The sequence below is a fragment of the Vulpes lagopus genome, chromosome 12, assembly GCF_018345385.1.
Source record: "Vulpes lagopus strain Blue_001 chromosome 12, ASM1834538v1, whole genome shotgun sequence".
NCBI classification, from domain to species: Eukaryota; Metazoa; Chordata; class Mammalia; order Carnivora; family Canidae; genus Vulpes; species Vulpes lagopus.
In genome coordinates, this window is record NC_054835.1 from 17,033,318 (window position 1) to 17,052,932 (window position 19,615).

The 19,615-nt window shown below is 36.0% G+C and overlaps 1 protein-coding gene across 1 annotated transcript in view; it reads right to left on the bottom strand.

The window, feature by feature from the left end:
* Positions 1-19,615, bottom strand: part of CPD (carboxypeptidase D) — a 79,754-nt gene that overhangs the window by 48,462 nt on the left and 11,677 nt on the right. The gene's annotated exons all lie outside the window — the stretch shown is intronic.

Below are 19,615 nucleotides of genomic sequence, written 5' to 3' on the forward strand. Positions count from 1 at the left end.
ACTACCTTCACCACTTCTATACCCATAGAAGCCTACACACTCATTATGTAGAAAGTTTATTAAAACCTTATCATTCCTGTCACTCGATTTTTTTTAATAGGCTTTATTTTTTAGGGCAATTTTAGGTTCACAGCAAAACTGAGCAGAAGGTACAAAGATTTTCCTTTACCCCCTGCCCCTATACAAGCATGAGCTACCTCATCAGCATTTGCAACAGAGTGGTACATTTATTAAAACTGATGATCCTACATTGTTGACATATCCTTACCATCCAAAGTTCATAAATTACATTAGGATTCACTATTATTGTATATTCTATGAGTTTTGACACATGTATAATGACATGTTTCTACCATTACTGTATCATCTAGAGTAGTTTTACTGCCCTAAATATCCATTGTGCCTCACCTATTAACCCCTCCTACTCCCTAACCTCTGGTAACCATTTATCTTTTTACTATTTCCATACGGCTTTGCCTTTTCCAGAATGTCATTTAGTTGGAATCATACAGTATATAACCTTCTCAGATTGGTTTCTTTCATTTAGTAATAGGTATTTAAAGTTCCTCTATGTCTTTTCATGACTTGATAGTTTTCTTTTTAGTGCTAAATGATATGCCATTGTCTGGATGTACCAGTTTATTTTACCCATTCACCTACTGAAGGATGTGTTGGTTGCTTCCAAATTTTGACAATTATGAATTAAGTCACCATAAACATCTGTATGCAGAGTTTTGTGTGAACGTAAGTTTTCAGCTCCTTTGAGTAAACACCAACGAGCATAGTTGCTAGATCATATAGTAAGAATATGTTCAGTTTTTTTATAAAACACCAAACTGTTTTCCAAAGTGGTTTGTACCATTTTGCATTCCACTACCACCAATGAAAGAGTTTCTATTGCTTCACATCTTCGTCAGCATTTGTTGTCAGTGTTCTGGATTTTGGCCATTCTGGTACGTGTGTAGTAGTAACTTGTTGCTTTAATTTGCATTTTCCTGATGACATGAAATATGGGACATCTTTCATGTTTTGGTTTTTTAAGATTTTATTTATTTATTCATACAAGACGCACAGAGAGAGGCAGAGACATGGGCAGAGGGAGAAGCAAGCTCGCCAAGGGGAGCCCAATGCAGGACTTGATTCCAGGACCTGGGGATCACAACCTGAGCCAAAGGCAGACACAACCACTGAGCCACCCAGGTGCCCCATCTTTTCATGTTTTTTTTTTTTAAAGATTTTATTTATTGAGAGACAGAGAGAAAGAAAGAGAGTGCATGAGCAGGGGGAAGGGCAAAGGGAGAGGGATAGCAGACTCCCCACTGAGTAGGGAGCCCTTTGCAGGGCTCAATACAGGACACTGGATCATGACCTGAGCCAAAGGCAGCTGCTTAACTGACTGAGCCATCACAGCGCCCACATCCTTTCATGTTTATTTGCCACCTGTATAACTCTTTTTATTTAAAGATTTTATTAATTTGAGAGAAATAGAATAAGCGAGCAAGCAGGTAGGGGGAGGAGCAGAGGGAGAGGGACAAGTAGACTCTGTGCTGAGCACAGAGCCCAATGCAGGGCTCAGTCCCACAACTCTTAGATCAAGATGTGTGCCCAAATCAAGAGTCAGACAGTTAACTGAGACACCCAGGCATCCCTGCCACCTGTCTAACTTCTTTGGTAAGTTGTCTGTTTTTTGCTCACTTTTTAATCAAGTTTTTTTTTTTCTTATTGTTGAGTTTTAAGAATTCTTCATGTATTTTAGGTAACAGTCCTTTATCAGATGTCGTTTCTTCCCTTTGGGGGCAGAATAATATTCCATTGTATGTGTATACCATGTTTTCTTTATCCAAATGTCAATGGACCTTTAAGTTGTCTCTTGGCAATTGTTAAATAATACTGCAGTGAAGATGGATGTGCAAATATCTTTTCAAGATCCTGCTTCAATTTTTTTGTATAGGTACTCAGAAGCAGGATTAATGAATCATACGATAATCTATTTCTAACTTTTTGAGGAAGTTCCATACTGTTTTCTATAGTGGCTGCACTATTTTTATATTCCCGTCAACCATGCAAAGGGGTCCAAATTCTCCACATCTTTACTATTTTGTTTTTTTGGTATTTATTTTTTATAATGACCATCCCAAAGGAGTGTAAGGTGATGAGTCATTGAGGTTATGATTTGCTTTTCCCAATTAGTGATAATGAGTATCTTTTCATATGCTTATTGGCCATTTGTATATTTTCTTTGAGGAAATGCCTATTCATATCCTTTGCCCATTCTTTAATCAGATTATTTGTGGGTTTTCTTTTTTGAATTGCAGTTCTTTATATATTCTAAATATTAAACCATTATCAGATATATGGTTCACAAATATTTTCCACAGGCTGCTTTTTCTTACTCTGTTGATCGCTTTCCTTGCTGCACAGGACATTGGAAGGTTTTGAACAGGGATATGATATGATCTAAGCCACTTTTTTTTTTTTTTTTTTTTAAGTAGGCTCTCCACTCAGTGTGGAGCCTAATGCAGGGCTTGAACTCATGACCCTGGGGATCAAGACCTAAGCTGAGATCAAGAGTTGGACACGACCAACTGAGCCACTCAGGTGCCCCATGAATTGCTTTTTAAAAAGATCATTCTGACTGCTGTGTGGGAAATGACTGGGGGCAGGGAGCAAAGGGGAAGCAGAGTGAAGAATTAGAGAAGAAAAAGATGGTGACTAGGTTGGTAGTAGACATGAAGCAGACAGATTTGGATATAGAAAGGACTTGTTTATACAGAATCAAGGCCTTACATGACTTGTCTTCTACCATTTTCCTTTGCCCTTTAACCTCCTTTCATACTCTCCCATCACTGGCTCTGCATCTGCCACAACGACTTCCCTGCAGTTCACTGGATATACTAGGTATCTCCTGACTTTGGGTCCTTGCTCTAGCTATTCCCTTTGCCTGGTATGCTCTTCTTCCAGATATCCCTGCTTGATTCATTCCCTCGCCTCTAGCTTTTTGTTCCAATTTCAACTTGACTTCCCCCATTTAGGTTGCTACCCTCCTCAGCACTGTCCCCAAGCCCATCCCACCAACACTCATAATTCTGCTTACCGTTCTGTACTTTTTCTTTTTTCTACAGTACTTAACAATTTACCTATTAAGTTTATTATTTACTGCCTATTTCTCTCTACTAGATTATAAGCAACACAGAGCAGAAATATTTGTTGCACCCACTGATGGATATTCCAAGCACTAGAGCAGTATCTGGCACACAGTAGTCCTTCAGTAAATATTTGATGAAGGAATAAAACTAGGCAATTAGGGGATTCCTGGGTGGTGCAGCGGTTTGGCGCCTGCCTTTGGCCCAGGGCACAATCCTGGAGACCCGGGATCGAGTCCCACGTCAGGCTCCAGGTATATGGAGCCTGCTTCTCCCTCTGCCTGTGTCTCTGCCTCTCTCTCTCTCTGTGACTATCATAAATTTTAAAAAAAAATTAAAAAAAACTAGGCAATTAAAATTTGTTTTGAATGTATTAAATTTGAGATGCCCCTTGAACATCTATGTAAGGATGTCAAATAGAGGTTGTCTTCCAGAATATATGCAAGTTTATAACCACCACAAGCCCAGTAACTTGGTCTTAAGCCTTTTTTTAGAAGGCAAGGTATCCATCTTTTGGCTTTCTCTTATTGTCCAGCATCTTGGCACTCACTTTGGGTCTGGTATCTATGATCATCTTTGATTAACTCTCACTTGTATGTACACATGTGAAATACACATAGTAGTTATCATACATAATATTTTATTTCTTTTAAAGATTTTATTTATTTGGGAAAAGGAAGGAGAAAGAGAGAGCATGAGTAAGGGGGAGGGACAGAGGGAGAAGCCGACTCCCTGATGAGCAGGGAACCTGATGTGGGGCTCCATCTCAGGACCCTAAGATTATGACCTGAGTTGAAGGCAGATGCTTAACCAACAGAGCCACCCAGACACCCCATACATTTTTATTAACTTTTTCCAATTTTGTACTATATTGGTCATAATACAATGGTCATTGTGTTTAAGATATTATACTAAGATTATAAGATTTATAAATAAGAGACATACCTTCACTCATAGTCTAGTTTTGGTGAGGAAGCAGAACACAGAATACATAAAAATTATAATTTCAGAGCAATGCGAGTGTGGATTAATATGTTTTTTTGCATATGTAAAATTTAATAGCTGTTTTAAATTGCAAACATGGCCAACTCATATTTTAATTATGCCGAAGGCAGTGAAGTAGACTACTTACAACACTATAATCACCTGGCTTGAGTCCTGGCATCTTTTGTCTGTCCCTTAATTGTCTTCAGTAGCAATTTAAGAAACGCTAGCTAAGAGCAACAAGAAGACCAAGTTTACAGTAATATGTTGAAGTATTATCTAATCAGCTTTTTAGACTTAGCTTTAATAGTACTGTAACTAGCCAGTGCCAATTAATGACACACAGAAATATCTTCCCAGGGTAGGAGTGGAGAGGAAGAATAGAAGTCTTTGAAAAATAAGACTTCAAGAGAAGAAATTACAGGGGCACCTGGGTGGCACAATTGGTGAAGGGTCTGCCTTCAGCTCAGGTCATGATCTCAGAGTCCTGGGATCCAGCCCCACATCAGGCTCCCTGCTCATCAGGAAGTCTGCTTCTTCTTCTCCTTTTACTCCTCCCCCTTGCTTATGCTCTCTCTCTCTCTCTCTCAAATAAATAAATAAAATCTTTTAAAGAAGACTGAGAGAGAAGTTACATTTAGTGGCCTCTAGTCCCATAGATCACATAGTGTTGCAATCTTTTTTTAATCATATAACTACAGACAATCTAAAACTAAATGTCAGATTCATGGAGACAAAACTCTTTTTGTAGGTCCTATAGATTTGAGGAAGTATTACAGTGAATAGTGTACCTAACTGTAACACATCCTTGTGGAATCAATTGTAGCCTCACAGTATAGAATCTAGGAGAAATACAAAATATTAATTGAATCTTGGCATATGCTCTCCAAGTTTTCCTTTGATAAGACCCTATTTAACAGAAAGCCATGTAAATATTGGAAATAAAAGGATGATTACACTACATAGAAACAATACAAAAACTAATTCCTTTCCCATATTTCAGCAATAATCAGAAAGCATAACAGAAAAAAAGATCTCAGCAACAAAACCCACAACACACATAAGATTAAATATAATAAAATGTATAATACTAAGTAACATAAAATTTTAATGAGGGATGTAGATTTCATGCTTCTAGATAGGAGGCTTAAAAATATCAAATTTCCTTGAAATTAATTTTCAAATACTACACAGAAAAATAGATTTTTATTGCAAGTGGACAAAATGATCTAAAATTTAGAAAAACAAATGGATGAGAATATCCAAGACAACATTAAAAAATAAGAATGACAACAGGGACTTGTATTGCTACATATTAAAATGTCTTAAAACTGTACTTACTAAGGCAGTACAGTTAAGATCAAAATAAACAGACCAATAGAACAAAGCAGAAAGCACAGTAACAAAAACATTTGCAATAACAAAATGATTAAAGATACATTTAAAACCGATGGGTAATGAATTAGTAATTATTACATGAACAACTGGTTAACCATGTGACAAAAAATAGAGGGGAGGTTTACTTCATATCATACCAAATAAACGCTTAAATCCATATTGAATGATGTAACAATGAGATCGTAAACAAAACTGGAAGCCAACAGAAATATTTTCATAGTCTCAGGATGAGAGAGAGCAGCGCCATGGCGGTCGGCAAGAACAAGCGCCTTATGAAAGGCGGCAAAAAGGGAGCCAAGAACAAAGTGGTTGATCCATTTTCTAAGAAAGATTGGTATGATGTGAAAGTCTCAGGATGAGAACCTTTCCGAGTATGACAACAAAATAGTACAAAAGCATAAAAGGAAAAAAATGATGGATTTAACTGGTAACAATTGTAAAATTTGGTTAATCAAAAAACAATCTTAAAAATAGTTTTAAAAAAGAGACAAAAAAAACTCATAAAATAAGGGAATTTAGAACATTCCTGAGTAATAATTCAAAAATTATGTGTATGAAATCTTCAAATCAGGTATGACCCTAACATAGAAATTTCTTTTTCAGGAATTTATTCCAAGATAATAGCTACAAGGATGAGGATTATAGTGTTTAAATCGAAAGAGAATAAAACTGGAAACAACCTGAATATCCAAAAACGGTGGGTCAGTTTACAAATTATTATATAAAATAAGCTACTATGCAACTATTTAAGGTGTTGTGGACATATATTTATGGGCATGATATTTACCATATAATAACAAACAAGATTACAAAACAGCATATAAAGATAAATCTTATTTCATGATACTTAAATTTTATTCTTCTTTGAAACATACAGAGTTTCTCAAAAACTATACTCAAACTATCCTCAAAACAATATTCCCCTATACTCAAGTATGAGTTAACTGATCGATCAAAACAATTTTGACAATCTCTCTAATCAACATACTGCTATATAGTGTTTTTTTAAATCAGGTTTATTGAGTCATATAGTTTATATACTGTAAAAGTCATCCCTTTTAAGTACATAGTGCAATGTGTACATTCATATAAGCCCCACCACAATCAAGATGCATAACATTTATAACATCCCAGGAAGTTCCCTTCCCCCCAGCTCCCAGGCTCTGGGCAACCACTAATCTAATTTTTTTGCCTATATTTTTGCCTTCTCCAGAATGTCATATAAATGAAATCATGTAGTGTGAAGCCTTTTGTATGAGGCTACTTTCATTCAGCACAATGCTTTTGAGGTTCATTCATATTGTTGCATATATAAATTCTACTTTTTTTTTTTTAAGATTTTATTTATTTATTCATGAGAGACACAGAGAGTGAGATCGGGAGACAGGTAGAGACACAGGCAGAGGGAGAAGCAGGCTCCATGCAAGGAACCTGACATGGGCCCCGATCCTAGGTCTTCATGCCCTTGGCTGAAGGTGGCGCTAAAACGCTGAGCCACTGGGGCTGCCCTAAGTTGTACTTTTTATTACTATGTATCCCCTCACATGGATATAGTACAATTTATTTATCCATTCACATTCCATGGGTATTTGAGTTGTTTTCAGTTTGGTGATTATAAATAGATATCTCTGCACAGAGATCTTAGTGTGGGTATATATTTTCATGTTTTTTTTTTGGATAAATATCTAGGAGTGGCATGGCTGAGTCATACAGTAAAAGTTTAACTTTATAAGAAACTGTCAAACTGCTTTCCAAAGTGGCTTACCATTTCACATTCCTACCAGCAGTACATGAATGTTCCAGTTGCCCTGCATCCTCACCTAACAAACTGCTCAAGCAACTGTTCAGACTTTTTAACTGGAAGTATTCTAGTAGGCGTGTAGCGGGGTCTCACTGTAGTTTTAATTTGTATTTCCCTGACAACAGATAATACTGCACATCCCTTCATGTCTTTGTTTATCCTCTATATTAGGAGACCTTGGAAACTAGGGACTATTGGTGATATCGTAGAGAGGAAGGACCTTAAGAAAGGGATCCCACAAAGTTGTCTATGAACTCCTGGGTTCAATCTTGAACTGCACATGTGTGGGTATGATCCTAAACAACATACCAAAAGCACGGAGAACTGAATTACAAAACAGATCACCGCCTAGTTCCCAGACTGGTCCTTAGGAGATGAGTACATAGAACAGATCTGAACAGAATCACAAAAGTTTTGAAAATTGATATTGCAATCACAGCCCACAGGAGGCAAGTCAAACTTAAAATGGAGCCTAACTGGGTCATTCATTGCTAAAACAAAAAAAGAAATTATCATCTTTATAGAATTTAAACAAGACTCAGATCTCATAAGATCTAAAATGTCCAGTCTATAACTCAACATTATTTTACATTCAAAGAACCAGGAAAATGTCAAACACTTGAAAGGAAAAAACAATGATGAGATACCAACTCCAAGGTGACCTAGATGTTGGAATTATCACACTAACCTTAAAGCAGTTATTTTAGCCATACTACAAGGAAGTAGGATGAACCATTCTTGAAATAAAAAACAGAAGATATAAAGAAGAACAAAGAGGAAATTTCAGAACTGAAAAATATAATAACCAAAAATTTAAAATTTACTGGATGAATTCAACAGAAGAATGGAATCGACAAAGGGAAAGAATGAGTTAACTTATAGACAGACAAGTAGAAATTACCTAATGTGAACAACAGAGAAGAAAAAGAATAATTTTAGGGACAAAGGTCTACCAATGGGTCTGACATTCTTTCTTGTCACTTGAATCTGAGGGCAGAAAAAGGGCACAATGGAAGAAGAAGGAGGAGGAGGAGGAGGGGGAGGAAAGAAGAAGAAAGAAGAAGAAGAAGAAAGAAGAAAGAAGAAAGAAGAAGAAGAAAGGGAGAAGAAGAAGAAGAAGAAGAAGAAGAAGAAGAAGAAGAAGAAGTAGTAGTAGTAGTAGTAGTAGTAGTAGTAGTAGTAATGATGGCTATTAACTCCCCAAATTTGGCAAAAGACATAAACTTAGATTTCAAGAAACTCAGTAAATCCCAAACCGGATAAATTAAAAAAAAAAAAAAAAAAAGCCTAGATACTTCATAACCAAACTTCTAAAAACCAAAGACAAAGGAAAAAGTCTTGAAAGCAGTAAGAGGAAAATGATATGCTCATTTGGGGAACAACAGTCCAAATGACTGAATTTCTTCATCGAAAGCCATGGAGGCCAGAAGACAAGAGCACAAAACATTTAAAAGGAAAAAAAAAAAAACCTGTCAACCCAATACCTAGAGTTTTATAACCAGTGAAAAAGGCAAAAATAGACATTCTCAGTGAAGAAAACTAAAGAATCCATCGCAAACCAACTTGCTTTAAAAGAAATGCTAAAGAAACTTATTCAGGTAAGAAAGAAATGATACCAGAGAGAAACTTGGGACCTCCAGAATGAAAGAACAACAGAAATGGTAAATATCTAGGTAAATATAATAAACTATTTTTTTCCTCTTAAGTTCTTTAAAATATGTATGACAATTGAAAACAAAAATCCTAACATTGTCTGGTGAGGTTTTCAATGAATATACACATAACCAAATAAAGTGGTGGAGGGTAAAATGTGGTGGTTAAGATTTGTGCATTCCTCCTGAAGTCGTAAAATATCAATCCTATGTAGAACTATGAAAAGTTAAGTGTGACCCAGCAATTGCACTAATGGGTATTTACCCCAAAGATACAGATGTAGTGAAACACCGGGGCATCTGCACCCCAATGTTCATAGCAGCAACGTCCTCAATAACCAAACTATGGAAGGAGCCACAATGTCCTTCCACAAATGAATGGATAAAGAAGATGCGGTATATATACCGGTGTATAGATACACACACACACACACACACACACACACACACACACACAGACACACACTGGAATATTACTTAGCCATCAGAAAGGATAAATACCTACCATTTACATAGACATGGATGGAACTGGAGGGTATTAGCTGAGTGAAGTAAGTCAGAGAGGGACAATCATCATATGGTTTTAGTCATATGGGGAATATAAGAAATAGTGAAAGGGATTATAAGGGAAAGGAGGGGAACTGAGTGAGAAAAATTAGAGAAGGAGACAAACCATGAGAGACTCCTAACTCTGGGAAACAAGCAAAGGTTGTGGAAGGGGAGGTGGGCGGAGCGGTTGGGGTAACTGGGTGACAGGCACTGAGGAGGGCACTTGATGGGGATTTTATACTATATGTTGGCAAATCGAACTTCAATAAAAACAAATGGAAAAGAAAAAAAGTTAGGTGTGTAAATTGTAACTCCTAGAGCAACTACCAAAATAAACTATACAAAGGAGATATAGTAAAAAACACAGAGATAAAATACGAAACATTTAAACAATCCTGTAGAAGACAAGAAAGAGGAAGCCGCAGAATAAACACCAGAGGGAATAAAGAGGAAAATAATTTAAAAAGTAGACTTAAATCCAAACATATCAATAATTATATCCAGTGTAAATGGTATAAAAATACCGACTAAAAGACAAATTGTCAAATGAATTTAAAAACAAGAGCCAGGGACACCTGGGTGACTCAGTGGTTGAGCATCAGCCTTCAGCTCAGGTCATAATCGGGAGTCCTGGGATCAAGTTCTGCATGGGGCTCCCTGCAGGTAGCCTGCTTCTCCCTCTGCCTGTGTCTCTTCCTCTCTCTGTGCCTCTCATGAATAAATAAATAAAATCTTTTTTAAAAATTAAAATAAATAAAATCTTTTAAAAAACACACACAAAAAACCCACAAGAGCCAATTCCATGCTGTCTATAAGAAACTCACCTAAAATGTAATGGCATAGGTAAGTTAAAAGTAAAAGAATGGAAAAAGACATACTACGCAAACATAGAACAAAAGGAAAATGGAGGGGCTATAGTAGTATAGTAGTATCAGCTAAAGTAGATTTCAGAACAAGGAACAGTGCCAGAGATAAAGAGGATATTACATAATGATAAAAGGATCAATTGACCAAGAAAACATTACAATTCAACTCTACCATCAACTAGATCTAAATGACATTTATAGCACATCCCACCCAACAGTAGCATACACATTCTTTTTCAAGTATAAATGTAATATTCATCCAGACAGACAATACCCTGGGTTATAAAACAGACTTAACAAATGTAAAAGAACTGAAATCATACAAGGTATATTCTTTGATATGATGGAGTTATACAGAAATTAGTAATAGAAGGCTACATATAGGATATCCTTTTTAAAAATTTATTTGACAGAGAGAGAGAGAGCGTGCACAAGCATGGGGAGTGGTAGGCAAAGGGAGAAGGAGAAGCAGACTCCCCCCTGAGCAGGAAGCCCAATGTGGGACTCAATCCCAAGATCCCCAGATCCTCAGATAATGACAGTGGCATCTGTATGAGTCCTGAGTCCTATCTTGGGTCCCCCCAGCATAGCCCCTCTACCTCCAGGGGCTCTCCAAATAGGAGCTTGCTGTCTCCAGGTTCCTTCTGTGGTTCTGCCCGCCCTAAACCCTATGACCCCCCTGGAGAGAAGACCGCAAAAGTAAAGGTTGAGAAACTAGATAAGAAACTGAAAAAAATGGAGCAGAACAAGACAGCAGCCACTAGGTACCGCCAGAAGAAGAGGGCAGAGCAGGAAGCCCTCACTGGTGAGTGTAAAGAACTGGAAAAGAAGAACGAGGCTCTGAAGGAGAGGGCAGATTCTCTAGCCAAGGAGATCCAGTATCTGAAAGATTTGATAGAGGAGGTCAGAAAGGCCAGGGAGAAGAAAAGGGTCCCCTAGTTGGGGGTGTTAGGAATGTGTGCTTGTACATAGGCTTGCGCTGAAGCTGTGTTGTAATAAATTATTTTGTAGTGAAAGTACTTGAAAAAAAAAAAATAGGAGCTGATAGGAGCTGAAGGCAGCCGCTCAACCAACTGAGCCACCCAGGTGCCCAAGAATCCTTTTCTTGTTTTTTTTTTTTTTTAAAGATTTTATTTATTTATTCATGAGAGACACACAGAGAAAGGCAGAGACACAGGCAGAGAGAGACACAGGCTCCCCACGGGGAGCCAGAAGTAGAACTCTATCCCAGGACCACAGGATCATGACCTGAGCCAAAGGCAAGCGCTCAACCACTGAACCACCCAGGCGTCCGAGGATATCCTTTTCTTAATGAAATCTCATAAAAGTAAAGCAAATTTCCTCTAAGCCTATAATAATAAACTATTCTCAGAAAGCAACTGATAAGTTGTGGTGTCTACTCAATCTACCTATTTCTAAACTCATAGGAACCCACCAATGTGAATACTAGCAAACTAACCTTTATTTGCAACACAAAAAAAGATAAAGCTACCCTAACTTTAGAATGTCACAAAGTTTTTATTCACCAACTTCGCTTCAGTTTAGAAATTACATTTTTAAAATCATCTAAAAAAAAACTGGAAGCAAATGAAGATGTTAACTGAGTATTATGAATAATTTGGGATTTTTTTTTTGTGAGATGCTACAAATAGGCATTATTTGTTATCTGTGTTAAACTTAACATTTATTTTCCCAATACTAAATGTCAAAGACTCTGAGTAATCTTAACTAGGTAACTGATTTAGATCTTGTTGTCTTGATTTTTCCCTCAACAACAACAAAGAGTTCCCTGTAACAGATAATAGCCATTAATCTGTAGATAAGTCTGATGTTACTGACAGCTGCACCTACTTCCAGATTCAGTTAACACATTTGCTTTTTTTAAGGTGATGTCATGCAGCTCAATACAGGCTAAAAGATTAAATATCAGACTTCAGAACTATATATTTATCCAGTCAAAGAAAATTTTAATTTTGGGAAGTGGAACATTCATTACAGGCATGCCTCAAAGCAATAAAGCACTTTACTAATAGTATAAATGATCTGTTATTTATCTAACTTATTAACAATTATAAATAAGCAAGCCTCTATTACCCATTAGTCTCTCTCAGGGGGCTATCTAAACCAATGACCTTCAAACTTGTTTATTCATATTAAAATAATTTTGAAAAATTATGCAATGCTTACATATTTTTATTTAATTTGTATTTTTTAAAGGTTTTATTTATTCATGAGAGACACACAGAGAGAGGCAGAGACATAGGCAGAGGGAGAAGCAGGCTCCTTGCAGGGAGCCCAAGGTGGGACTCGATCCCCGGTCTCCAGGATCACGCCCTGGGCTGTAGGTGGCGCTACACCACTGGGCCACTGGGACTGCGCAAATTTTTATACTTTTAAATAAAACTTTTACATTATTATTTTAGATGTCCCCAAATAAATAAAAATTGAGATTTAATTCCTGGAATCATATTTTTAAAACTTGTATGAACATATACTCTTCTTTAACAATAAGAATTTTATATCTTCCCTTTTTCTACTTGAACTTACATTTCTGTTCTGCTTCATCCACAGATTTTTTTTTAAATATTTATTTATTTGAGAGAGCATGAGCAGAGGGGAGGAGCAGAAAGAAGGGAGAAGCAGGCTCCCCTCTGAGCAGGGAGCCGGATGCAGGGTTTAAACCTAGGACACTGGGATCATGACCTGAGCTAAAGGCAGACGCTTAACTGGCTGAGCCACCAGGCACCCCTACAGATTGTTATTTGAATGTGACATATTTGTACGGTTCCAAGTCCTTCACTGATCATCCTATAACACTTTAAACTATAATATGTATGTGTATATAGTTAAATTTTCCTTAATTTTCAATTAACTTAATGCCCTAAGTACTAATTTTTGTCTTCCAGGTTGAATTATTATAATAACGACTGGCATAAAATTTATCAGAAAGGCAAAATTATAAATTTTAATAAACAATAAACAGGTAATAATTCTTGAAAATATTTTTTTAAAGATGTATTTATATATTTAGAGGGGAGGGGCAGAGGGAGAAAGAGAGAATACCAGACTCCCCACTGAGCATGGAACCAAAGTGGGGCTTGATCTCAGGACTCTGAGATCATGACCTGAGCCAGAATCAAGAGCCCCTCACTCAACTGACTGAGCCACCCAGGCACTCCAAAAATATCTTTTAATGAGAAGTTTGGCGTGATGCTTTTAGGATACCATTAAAGTAATCACCAAATTGTCCCTTTTGTTTTGCCCCGAGAGTTTGTAAAACTGAGTCAATATACCAGAGTGAGCTTCAGGTGTGTAGAAAACTATGCCTATCTTCAGTCAAGTGGTCAAAGAGGACATGTGATTGAATCTCCGCAGTAAGCACCTCTCTCAGGCAAACCAATTTTAGGAAAGAGTAGGTATGGAAGAACTGGAAATTTATTTTCTTAAAGTTATTGAAACTAACAGGTCTCTTCCTTCTCCCCACACATACCTCAGTTTGAAAACCAGTGATTTAGATTATTGCCTCTACTCACAAGGAGAATTAACAAAGAAAGAAAAAAAGGTATGAATTTTGTTTTGAAGCCTACCTATCTGGGTGTCTGGCTGGCTCAGTCAGAAGTGTGCAACTCTGGGTCATGAGTTCAAGCCCCACATTGGGTGTAGAGATTACTTATATTAAAAAAAAAAATTTTTTTTTAAAAACAAACAAAACCTACCTAGCAATCCAAAGTTTTCTATGTTCAGAAAAAACTGATGTAACATACTATGAAACCTATAATGCTTTAATTCCTTTTCTACTATCAAAAAACAAGACTGAAAGTGTAACCATTAGAAATCTGTCCAGTAGTACAACAAATTGTGATCAACAGTAATTGTTATGGGTGGCTAAATCTTCTGATCAAAGAATCTATTCATATCCATTAAACTCTTTCATTTATCTAATAACACATTTTCATATGCTTTAATACACTCAATTCATCTTTATCATGGAACAAGTCCTTATTACTGTTTTCACTACAGAGAGATCTAGCTTTGTTGGGGGAGAAGTACTTTAATAAATTTAACCCTTCATTCAAAAATAGAGAACTAAGGAATGACTCACTCTTATGTCTCAAGCAGAAAGTCAATAGAAAAAAATATAATCAATTCTTCAATGTTAAGACTTGAACATAGCAAGTTTGTTTTAACTTGCCTTTGTAGGCCAAATTATAAAGTATGAAACTGTATTATACAAGAATCCTACAAATCGTTTACAGAAAAAACTGCAAATGTATTAAGAAATTTCATTAGGAAAAAAAAAAAGAAATTTCATTAGGAAAAACATTTCAGAGTGCTTGACTATAGATGGGCAATTTCCATCCTATATTCAAATTTTGAGCTTACTGTTATTTCTTTAATAAAACTACTTCAAAGGATAATGAAAAGTTCTCACAATTTTGACATTTGTGAATAATTTCTTTACTGATAATGAATGAGATATAAAGTGATAATTTTACACTCCCTGAGATATTTTTAAAAGCTAATGAGGATGGTGTTCATAAAAAATTTTAAGTGGGACATCTGGATCAAATGAATGGGGAAAAAAAAAAAAAAAGAGGTTGCCCTTGAAAAAAAATCCCCATATTCCTAGTCTCTAAATTCAAGTTCATTTTGAGCAAATCTTAACTTGGTCTTTGTATTCTCAGCAACTTTATCTTAAAAATCTATTTCCCTCACCACTCCCACTGAATATATATTTGTTAATGATGTGGTTGTACAAAGTTAAACTAAATTACACAGTTCTGCATTGGTTTTCAGTTCTGTTTAAGTTTGGTCAACATGATCTCTCACACAGTCTTTGAACTGCATTTTCCTTTTTTTAAAGTAGAATCCCAATTCTCTACCACCTAAGTTAAATGGAAAAAAGAAAGAAAAAAAAGCACATCTAATTTCTAGACATCAGATCTGAAGATTTAGGGACCAAATCCTAAAGTAGTAATTAATGTTTGGTTCTCAACCGTCACATAAGTCTATTATCACATTACAAAATACACAACTGTGCCGCTCCTAAAGGTCAGATTTTAAAATATCAGGCTATCCTTCAGTTTCCTAAAGCAAATTCATGACTCAAGTAGAAGCAAGTACTCTGAGAACTGTTTTACCTTTTTGCTTTACTTTCAAATTAGGCAGCACTCAGATTAAAATAAAGAAAAAAGAAAGAGGTCCAATCACCTCCCTAATGAACAAATTAGTGAAGACCAAAAGCACTTTACTAATGCTCATTTGATTATCAGTAGTATTCTTAAAACATGAACAATGGACTTTGAGAATTAATATCTGAACTTCCAACATTCCTTTAAAAAAAAACATCCCAGGGCAAAATGTCAAAAGTACATTCACTTTAGAGGTAAAAAACAAAACAAAAACAAAAAACCAGCCATCTGTTTATTTGTATTTGTAATATATATATATATATATATGTATATATATATTCTATATATATACATATATATAGAATGTGTGTATATATATATTACATAAATAGAATATATTACATATATAATATATAATAATATATATAACATATATATATAATATATTCTAGTTGAATTTCTGGCTCTAGCTCTAGCCAATTAAATTATGCCAGGAAACAATATCAATTCAATTTTCAAAATCATATACGCTGCCATACACTTTCACATCTCAAAACTCCTAAATCTCTTTATCATCTTGACTTCTCTCCCAATCTCCAGGGCCTATTTTCCAACTGCCCATTGGATACTTGTAACTAAAACATCAAGTACCATCCTGATCTTCACTCTTCTCTCACCCGAAGAGAATAGGAACACATGAGCACCCCTCCAATGAGTTTTCCTATTTCCATTATCATTCTCACTTTTCCAAGCTCAAAACCTCCGATTATATCTTTGGGTCCTTCTTTTTGACACTCTGTTCTACCATCTAACAACAGATAGTCAATCTCACAGTTTTTTCTGCACAATTTATTATATTTCACACACCCTCTTCATCCCCACAGCATCCCTCTAGATAAAGCCCTTATTTCCAAAAAAGACCTTGCTCCAAATAGCTGTAAACACCTCCCTAGTGCCTCCTACTCTAGCACTCTTTCCCCACCAATACATTTTGTGTAAAGATAACTTTAAACAAATAGTACCACACTGTCCTAGCAGGAGACACAAAAAGCTACTAACAACAGAAATGGGTAAGCATTGTATTGATGGTATCAACAAAAAGCTCCAGGAAGGCAAAAGAGTGACAGCTACTACACTAGAGGTTCCACTAGAATGGAACTGGGGAAAAGCATTCCAGAAAATAGCCAAGGTACATGTTTTGAGGAAAGGACAAGCAGTTCAACGACAGGGAAGAAGTAAGAGAGAAGACCAGAAATGTAGGCTTGAGTCTGGGACCTTTAGTGTCCTGCTAGTAAGTTAGGACCTGATCCCATTAAAATGTGAAACAAGCTAAGATATAAGAATGCTTTAGGTTTTTGTAGGTTTGCTACTTTGCTTATAACATATAATTTTAAAAACAAAGTAATATAAGCACCAAGAGGACCAGACACATCTTCTGTAAGTGTAACTAGTGGTAAATTACCTTTCCTCTATACTTCAGATTAGTAAAGATTGCAGGAAAATTAGATATGACAGTATTCTCTTCATGTTCATTAAGGCAGGTTGGTTTATTTATGTTATTTAAATCTACTGTGTCTTTATTGATATTTTTGTCTTTGTGATCTAACAAATACTGAGACATGTTCAAAATCTCCTACTGGGGCGCCTGGGTGGCTCAGTCGGTTAAGCATCTGCCTTCGGCTTGGGTTATGACTCTAGGGTCCTGGGATTGAGTCCCACTGCTTCTCCCTCTCCCTCTGTCTGCCATTGCCCCTGCTTGTGTGCTCTCTCTGTGTCAAATAAATAAATAAATAAATAAATAAATAAATAAATAAATAAAATCTTTAATTAAAATCTATTGTATTAATGGATTTGTCTATTCTTACTATCAGATATTGTGTTTTTTCAATTCTACACTATTTGATTCATTTTTGGTCTGTTTTAAAAAGATTCCAATTGTCTGGCATCTTATGATTAATCCATAATGTCCTGGGCTTTGTTTTGTTTTTGCTTTTTGTTTATTTGAGTATAGCTGACATACAATGTTAACCTAGTTTCAGGTGTACAACATAGTAAAAATTCAACAAGTTTATACATTGTGCTATGTTCACTGCAAGTGTAGTCATCACCTATCTCAATACATCACTATTATATCAATTGTAATCCTTATGCTGTGCATTTTATTCCTGACTCATTAATTCCGTAACTTGAAGCCTGTACAGCCTACTCCCCTTCACTCTACTTTGCCCAAGTCTCCGCCCCACCCCTATGGCAAACATCAGTTTGTTCTCTATAGGTTTGATTTGGTTGTTTTTTTATTCATTTGTTTGTTTGTTTTGAATCTACTTATGAATAAAACCATATGGTATTTGTCTTTTTCAGTCTGACTTATTTCACTGAGTATAATACCCTCTAGGTCCATCCATGTTGCTTCAAATGGCACAACTGAATTCTTTTTATGGCTGTATAATATTCCATTGTGTTTATATATATGTATATATGTGCATATACATGTGTGTACATATATACATCACTTCCTTATAGACGTCTATTTTTAAAAAGATTTTATTTATTTATTTGAGAGAGAACAAAGCAAGGAAGAAGGGCAGAGGCAAAGGAGAAGCAGGGAGCCCAACCAGGGCTCGATCCCAGGACCCTGGGATCATGACTTGAGCTGAAGGCAGATGACTAACTGACTGAGCCACCAGGTGCCCTGTCCATTTGTCTACTGATGGCTCTTAGGTTGTTTCTATCTTTTGGCTATGATAATACTGCAATAAACATAGGGATGAATATATCTTTCCAAATTAGTGTTTTTATTTTCTTTGGGTAAATATCTAATAATGGAATTATTGGATCATATGGTATTTCTATTTTTTGAGGAATCTCCATACTGTTTTCCACAATGGCTATGCCAATTTACATTCCCATCAATAGTGTACCAGGCTTCCTTTTTCTGCACATCCTCGTCATGATGTCCTGCTTAATGACACAGAAAATGCTACTTCAGAATAAGCTTTTCAGTTGCTTTTTGGACCAAATATAACCTTTCGTGCTGTTCAAAACAATTTGGTAATTATTCTCCCCCATGTTTTTCCCTTTCCGTCAGCAATCTACTTCAAGCCAAATATACCTCAAAATTTAGAGCACATTAGTGCTGCTCAGTCTGACCTCCACTTTATGCAGAGAATAGCTGCCCACATGATCAAAAAGCTTATACTCACAAAAAACTGAGTTAGTTACATTATATGCTATCTGGTCACATTTCATAACTCTCTGCCCAATAAAAGGTGAAGGGGGAAAAGGTTGAAATAAAGTATAAAAGGAGAGCGAATAAAGTTTGATAAATCCACAGAACATTTTCTTCTTCCAAAGGGGAAAAAAAAATTCATGATTACCAGTTTGAAAAGTTAGCAGTGGTTTAAAAAGACATAAGTATAAAGCCTATGGCAGTTGACCTAATCATAGTCAGCTACTAAGATAAGTGTTTTACATCCATTCTCACTTGGGCCTCGTAATCCTATAAGGTAGATAGTATTTGTCATCCTTTTATATATGTGGGAAATGAGTCTCAGAGAAATTCCTTAACTTGCCCAAGATCTCTCACTTTCTCTCTCATACACACACACACACACACACACACACACACACACTCACAGAGGTAGTCAGTGGCAGAGCTGGGATTCAAACTCAAGCCAGTCAGATTTCAAAGCTCTGTCCTTAGCCCCTATACTACACTGCCTATACTACACTGCCTTCCAGAGTTCTTTTACCTGCAAGGAAATGAAATATAACAGCATTTGCCCAAGTAAACTTCTAAAAATCATATCTAATTGTGACTTTTGATCATATAATTTCAATTATAGGTGGTCTAGGATTACTTGGCCTTTTGTAAAATTTTGTAAGTTGAAAGAAAGTAATTTTTTAAAGTTGACCTAAAACTACAGTTCAGTTTCATTAAATTTGGTTTAGAATAAACCATCAGATGATTTTTAGGTCTTCTTAACTGTGAAGAAAGAAAAAAAGAATGATAGACAAAAGTTATACAAATCGGCACATTGTGGTGAAAAAAAAGAAAGTCTGCTCCATGAATAAGTTCAGCTTAGGTTCT